Source organism: Sabethes cyaneus, chromosome 2 (assembly GCF_943734655.1).
Source record: "Sabethes cyaneus chromosome 2, idSabCyanKW18_F2, whole genome shotgun sequence".
Classification (NCBI taxonomy): Eukaryota; Metazoa; Arthropoda; class Insecta; order Diptera; family Culicidae; genus Sabethes; species Sabethes cyaneus.
This window is the reverse complement of record NC_071354.1, coordinates 178,469,047-178,476,614: the sequence shown is the minus strand read 5'-3', so window position 1 is coordinate 178,476,614 and position 7,568 is coordinate 178,469,047. Positions and strand designations below refer to the sequence as shown.

At 37.4% G+C, this 7,568-nt stretch overlaps 1 long non-coding RNA gene across 1 annotated transcript; it reads right to left on the bottom strand.

The window, feature by feature from the left end:
- Positions 1 to 246: 246 nt before the first annotated feature.
- On the bottom strand, positions 247 to 6,154 carry LOC128737792 (uncharacterized). The gene is made up of 2 exons (XR_008412050.1): positions 6,086 to 6,154; positions 247 to 6,014 (listed from the first exon to the last, which is right to left on the bottom strand). It is a non-coding gene; the product is annotated as an uncharacterized LOC128737792 (long non-coding RNA).
- Between the last annotated feature and the right edge of the window lie 1,414 nt (positions 6,155 to 7,568).

Sequence of the window (7,568 nt, the reverse complement as noted above, 5' to 3'; positions counted from 1 at the left end):
GAATTTGTTAGCATAACTTCAGCTAGGCCTAAAGTCCTTTAGGTTCGAATCCAAATTAATCGGCTCGAGTAATAAGCTAGATTTATCCCGGAAATCTCCTTGCTTGGTAAAATGCAACGAACTAGGAACTTATTAAGTGTGCTTCAATTGGCCCAAGGCTTGTCTTACCCTAAGGATACTTTTCAAACCTCTAATTTGATTACTTTCTTCTACCAACGGTATAGATAACAGTGACATTAAAAAATCTACCTTTTATCTGACTAATATATTAATTGGCTCGCTGATATTTATTACAGTATAAGTAATAAAATATGGAGCGATAGACACTCGCAAACAACGGACAGGTCCGATGAATCTTCAAGAACCTCAGAATCTAAGTTTTCTTCATTCGTCATTCAATTATTTTATTAATTAATTTAATTCCAATACTAACTGATTTACAACCTTATTATTTTTTCAGACTAAACTGCATTTTTGTAGCTTTTGTGTCGTATTCATATTTTATTTTGCTTAATCAAGAAATCAATAGCTGACAGCAAAATGCATTCCCAGCATCTTAATTGCGAACGGGAAACCTTGTCCGATTGTGTCGATTGATCCACGGATGATGACCACCGGTGAAATTGTATGCTGGTCCGGTTCGGTTCCAACGCTGACCCGGTGACCACGACGATGCCGGGATGACCGACGCCCCACGAGCAGGCCACTGACTATCATTTTCATGATGGTCAGGATGGTGATGGGAAGCTGTAAAAGCTACAGCAAAAGCAATCAGAACTAGCACTGATAAGACAAGCGTCTTCATATTGAGACTGTTACTGGATAATATGACGTTTTAGCGAGATAATTCACATTTTATAGCTGTGGACTGTTTGCGATAGTTCAATAGTAATTGTATTTACCCATCTGATTCAATAGTGGCTGTTAAAAACGAAGTGGCAAGCAAACATTAGTGTGTTTAGACTGTAACGGAAGTAAGTTGCTTTTGAAGGATGTTTATCTAATGATGTAAAGGGGATTTAATCTATATCCACTGACCTGCCCAGACAAAAACAGAAAGACAGTTTAGTGGTGTAATTGGTTAAAGAACACACTCGACTAGAGATTGAGACCTGTAAGACTCTCACCTTCGCTAAGTCTATATTTTTGGCCTAATAGCAAGAATTTTTCAGTTTGCCTGAATCTATAAAAATAGTGTGATAATGTCTTATGGCATTTAAATTTCGATTTCGAAGTTGCCGAGTAGGTGTATAAAACTTCAGTTCTGATAAAAGTGTTGCTTTGACAATACGGAGGGAAACACTATCGTTTCCAAATAAAACCATTGCATATTTTCGACGGTCTTTTAATGATTGTCTGTTTAATACCAAGCAGCGTGCTTTGTATGTTGGAAGAGAAAATGATGTCCTACCTAATTTACGAAGAGCATATGAGAGAAATTATTGTTGTACGTGATTGCGTAATGCGTGATTAAAAAAGGTGACTATACAGTGCTGCAGTATACCAGATAATCAGGATTTGAACTTACACTCAATTTAAGTTTTTTTATGTTCCTCTGCTGGTTTTCTTGATCAATTTCGTAAATCCGCTGATAAAACTATAAGCTCCACTAGAACCTTCTGATGACCGCTATAAAACTTCCTTTCGACCAAGACCAAGAGGCCCACTCTTCAGTAGGTATTTAAAAGCTTTCGAAGGAGGTGTATTAGGCTCTGAACGCAGCAATAAAACCGATCATGCTTTTCTTCGCTTGACGGTAACTGCCATAATCTAATGAAGCTTTTCGTTTTGTTTGACAAAGCTATAAATCATAAAGTTTGCTGTGTGAAAAGGTCTCATAGACAGCTGTATTAACTTGAAAATATATAGCCGTGAGCAGAAAAGGTGAAGTTTTGCTGTCAGATCGTCCTGATCGATTTGATTCACAGCGACCATAATAAAATATCCGATAGAATCTTATATATAAAAATGGATTTCTGTCTGTCTGTCTGCCGGGGTGTTCCTTATAGAATCGAAAACTACTGAAACAATCGGCGTGAAAATTTGCGTGTAGAGGTTTTTAGGGCCAAGAAAGGTTCTTATGATGGTTAGAGACCCCTCCCCCCACTAAGAGGGGGGGGCTCCCATACAAATGAAACACAAATTTCTGCGTAACTCGAGAATTAATCAAGCAAATGGAACATAATTTGGCATGTGGGTGTTTTTGGAGGCAAGAATTTTTTCTATGATGAATTGGGACTCCTTACATTTTTAGGAGGGGGGCTCCCATACAAATGAAATACAAATTTCCTCATAACTCCAGAAATAATCAAGCAAATGGAGCCAAATTTGGCATGTCGGGGTTTTAGAAGGCAGAAATTTTTTGTATGGTGGATTATGACCCCTCCCCCTTTTAAGAGGGGGGGGGGGATTCCATATAAATAAACTACATATTTCCTCTTATCTCGAAAACTAATCAAGCAAATGGAAACAAATTTGGTATGTGGGTGTTTTTATAGGTAAATTTTTTTCTATGGTGCATTGAGACCCCTCCCTTCTTTAGGAGGAGAATTATGACCCCTATCCCCTTTAAGAGGGGGGGGGGTGGACTATCACACAAATGAAATACAAATTTCTTTTTAACTCAAGCACTAATCAAACAGATGGAACCAAATTTGGCATGTGAAGGTTTTTGGAGGCAAGAATTTTTTCTATGATGAATTAGGACCCCTTTCCACTCTAGGAGGGGGGGGCTCCTACACACATGAAAAACAAACTTCCTCATAACTCGAGAACTAATCAATCAAATGGAACTATATTTGGCATGTGGGTGTTTTCGGAGACAAGAATTTTTTCTATGATGAATTAGGACCCCTTCCCACTTTAGGAAGGAGGGGGGGTCCTATACAAATGAAAAACAAATTTTTTCATAACTCGAGAACAAATCAATTAAATGGAAACAAATTTGGCATGTGAAGGTTTTAAGAGACAAGAATTTTTTCTATGGTGAATTAGGACCCCTTTCCACTCTAGGAGGGGGGGGGCTCCTACACACATGAAAAACAAACTTCCTCATAACTCGAGAACTAATCAATCAAATGGAACTATATTTGGCATGTGGGTGTTTTCGGAGACAAGAATTTTTTCTATGATGAATTAGCACGCCTTACCTTTTTAGGAGAGGGGGCTCCCACACAAATGAACTACAAATTTCCTCATAACTGCAGAACTAATCAAGCAAATAGAACCAAATTTAGCATGTGGGTGTTTTTGCAGGCAAGAACTTTTCTATGATGAATTAGGACCCCTCCCCTTTTTAGGAGGGGGCTCCCATACAAATGAAATACAAATTTCCTCATAACTTTAGAATTAATCAAGCAAATGGAACTAAACTTGGCATGCGGGTGTTTTGGGAGGCAAATTCTTTTTTTTTGGTGCATTGAGACCTCTCCCCTCTTCAGGAGGTAAATTATGGCCCCTCCCGCTATAAAAGGGCACGCTCCCGTACAAATGAAATATGTACATTTGCGTTTGCTATTTTTGATATATGATTTTGCTATTTTGCTATTTTTGATATATGATTAGTCAATCTTAGCTTCTTGCAAAATCATTCTATTTCCATTCTGATATGAAAACCAATTAACAACCACAATAAAAAGTCGGCGTTGATTATAATATTCCTCATAAAAACAGCAGAATAATTCTCGCTGAAACGGGGCCACTACTGACACGAGGTCTTCAAATATTGGAACTTTTGCGCTTAATTGGTTGAAAATGGTTAAAAAATAAGAATTACACTTTTGATACCTCTAAATAGTGGACCCCTCGTGCACCAGGGGGTCTAACAGGTTCATGAAAAGTAGAATTTTCAGCAAACTTTGAGATCTATATTATGTGATATTTCATAAATTTGCCATGAAACAACTAACAAATGGCCCGGTTTTGTAAAGAAGAAGAACGGGGCTTTCAAATGGAATAAATTTTTTGGCGGCCATCTTGGATTGGGTCGCCATATTGGATTTTATCAAAAAATCGCTGTTTTCACCATGAGCCCCCCAACCGATCATTTCATTTCATTTGAAGAACACCATTAGAAAGCTGAGAAAAAATGCTACAAGAAACATTCATAAAATTAGGTGTGTAATGGCATTAACTGAATAAAACAACCAGTTATTTGTAGCAAGGTTCGCAATTTTCATGTAATTCTTGGAATATTTCCAAAATTTACTATGAAACAAACTACAAACAACACGGTTATGTAAAGAGGAAAGATAGGGCTTATAAACAAAGTGAAAAAAAATTAGCGACCATCTTGGATTTGGCCGCCATGTTGGATTTTATAAAAAAATCGTCGTTTTCGCAATGATCCCACAACCGATTTTAATTTCAAGACCACCATCGGAAAGCTGAAAAAATGCTATAAAATGCTAATGTCCAACAGTCTGTTTATACGCATAAACTGGCGTATGCATTTTTTGAATACAACAACCGAGAAATAAATCGCGAAACCCCTTCGGCCCTGTTTTGACTCATAATCTCTACTAAATTGACAAATTTTTTGATTGAAAAAGTATACAGTTAAGATTATATGGTTTTAAACATTTTTCCCGATAAAAATGCGTTTTCGCAACAATTATGGTGCTGGTTGTTACGTCAACTATGCATCCATGGGCAGTGTAGTGATATATTAATAATGCTAACTATTGAAATTCAGCAGTAAACTGGTTTTGAAAACGGGGTATGATGTATCATACTCTAGGACATAATGGGTTAACAAAATATTAGCATCAAGACGTTTTGACAAAAAAAACTCTTATACCTATTAGGTAAATAATTAAATTAAAGTAGACGACATGGTGACGATTTGTTCTAAGTTCTTTGTGTAAAGCAAAACCCATTACTAGCAATGTTTTATTCATAACACATTACTAGCGTGATAAGTGTTATGAGTAGAACACAACTTTTGCGGGCGCTTCACTCATTAATTAGATAAAATGTTAGAAAACATCTTGATACGGCCAACCGGTTCTTTTGCGTGCATTTGTACTATGCAGTATGCACATGCAGATGCAATTAACGGCTATGTATATTTCAGCTCTATGCCCCAAAGGGTTGGGCGACTAGAAATTAAAACTGTTTATCATATTGGAAAGAAATTCAGAACAACGGCTAGCAGTTCTAATTCTTGCTGCTGCCCTGCGAAACTGTTTTTAATGCAGAACATTGTGATTAATGTGAAACTGCTACATGATAGCAAAAAGAAAAACAATGTGAATGAATCTGACAATTATGCTCTGCAGCAAATCAAGATAAGAACGATACAGATATGTAAATCTACGTTAATTTTGCTACATTTCAACTAGTGTATCAACGGTTTCACTGAAAACCGTTAGGTACTGCAAATTATGACAGTGTACAATTGCTTTTGTCTATCAACAGTTTTTCAAAATGTTAGATCATATCGCGTACTGCAGCAGGTGGTTAATTTCCCATTCAAATCATGTGACCAAACAAAGCTCTCGAAAACCGAATCGAAAAAGCTAACCTTGATCTTTTACAATTATTGTTTCTGGTAGCCTATTTGGAAAGTTACGTCAACAGTGCGGTGTACGGTACAAAAAAATGTGCAAAATTAACCATGTACACAATACCAATAGAGCCAAGCAGCAATAAAAAGCCAAAACGCGCCATGCAAGATAATGCCTTCTGCACCGGGTCATCATTATTCGTCTAGCTGAACATTAATCAGAAACAGAAAAAAGTGCGGCATATTACACATTTCAATTACCAGTTCCTGAAGCTGACGCTCTGCTATGCGCTCCACACTACTGCTCTGCCCTATAGTGTTATCAGTCTGTCCCACTACACCTACAACACAGCAATGGGTTGGTGGGCCAGTCAGCCAGCCAGCCACAATTTGGCCGCCTTTTGGTAATAACGCACTTTTTTACATAACTGTTGGAACTGCGGCTTCGACTGTAGGAACGGATACAAAAACTATCGCCTTCGGCTGCCATTACGGCCGAAAGCGGGAACTGAAAGGAGACCAACATATTTGGACCACAGGTTAACGAATATAGACACAGGTTTACAATTCGACTTTTACCGTTGATCGAACCGTTTCATTATTTGCTGCAAAATTCCAAATTGGAAACGAAGGGATGAATAAACCGATGCACTTGTCATAAACATCATAACATGCAAAATAAACTGCCTTTAAAGAAAACAGCTTGATTGTATACACCTACGTAACGACTAAGCTAAAAATTAATTATGTTTAAGTATATTTGTAGACAAACTATAACAACTGTATAAATTTACATCTTAATAACGAAACAAATGCGACAATATTAAATTAACAAATATCTCTCGAAAAAGCAAACTTTTCCAAGAAAAGTTTCAGAATGAAAATCATCGTTGAAGTAGGACTGACCTTTCTAGTCATAGTGGCGGCTTCTCCGACATCGCATTATTGACCTGATCATACGGTTTTTACAACGTCCCATTTAAGGCGGGATAAGACCGGAAATACTACTAGCTGCCCTGGAGCAGGACCCGATATTCATTGACCAAGGCTAAACAGAACCGATTTGAAAGGACGCCATCAAAAACGATACCGATATTACAGTATAGTTATAGTGAACCTAAATTGAAACTCAATTTGCATTAACATTTTCATTTTTAAATTATGAAAACGGATATCTCGAAACAAATATCTCCAAAACGGTCGCAGTAGCCATTTAAACCAATGCTTTCTGGTGATGGGTCTTCTTTATGCATACCAATGAGTTTGACTAACAAGTGGGGTATGTTGCTGCTTTGTCGTAATTGCCTATTCCCGTCCTATCCAACACAAATTATCAAAAATATCAGCGATTTTTATGACACACAATGCAAAATCAGTTATTCCCTAATATTTTAGTTCGTTGACTATCATACGCGATCAATCAAAGTGAGCTGAGATCTAATTAAATGCTTTTGACGTAGGACTACGTCTTACGGCAAGTTTTGAGATAGGGTGTCATTCCAAAAAATCGAAAAATGCGAGCGTCACGAAAAATGAAAGGTTTTGAGCGCTAATAGCTCAGCGGTTTTCCGATCGATTTTCAATATTCTTACACCAATCGATCGGAAAATCTTCTAAGAATCGACCCAAATGAAGAAAAGTATGGATTCTTGATGTTGAACTATTGAAAAATTTGAAATAATGAACCTATGTTTTACCAGAATTCTCGCTTTGTGATTGGTCGGAAGATTCTTTACGATGATCTAAACCTATACCAATTTGATATCTGTGCTTGGGAAGTAACCCAAAACAAGTGACAAAGTTTCCTCATTTCAACAAGATTTCTTCACACCGCGGTTAAACCTAGACCATTTTGATGTCCTTGTTTGGGAAGTATGCCAGAAAGAGTGACAAAGCACCCTCGTACCAACAAATTTCTTACGAACGCGATTAAACCTAGTCCAATTTGATGTCTGTGTTAGGGAAGTGTGCCAGAAAAAATGACACAAGTTCATTGTCGCAAGAGATCGCAAATTCTTTACTGCGAGACGATTAAACCTCGGCGAATTTGATATCTGTGTTG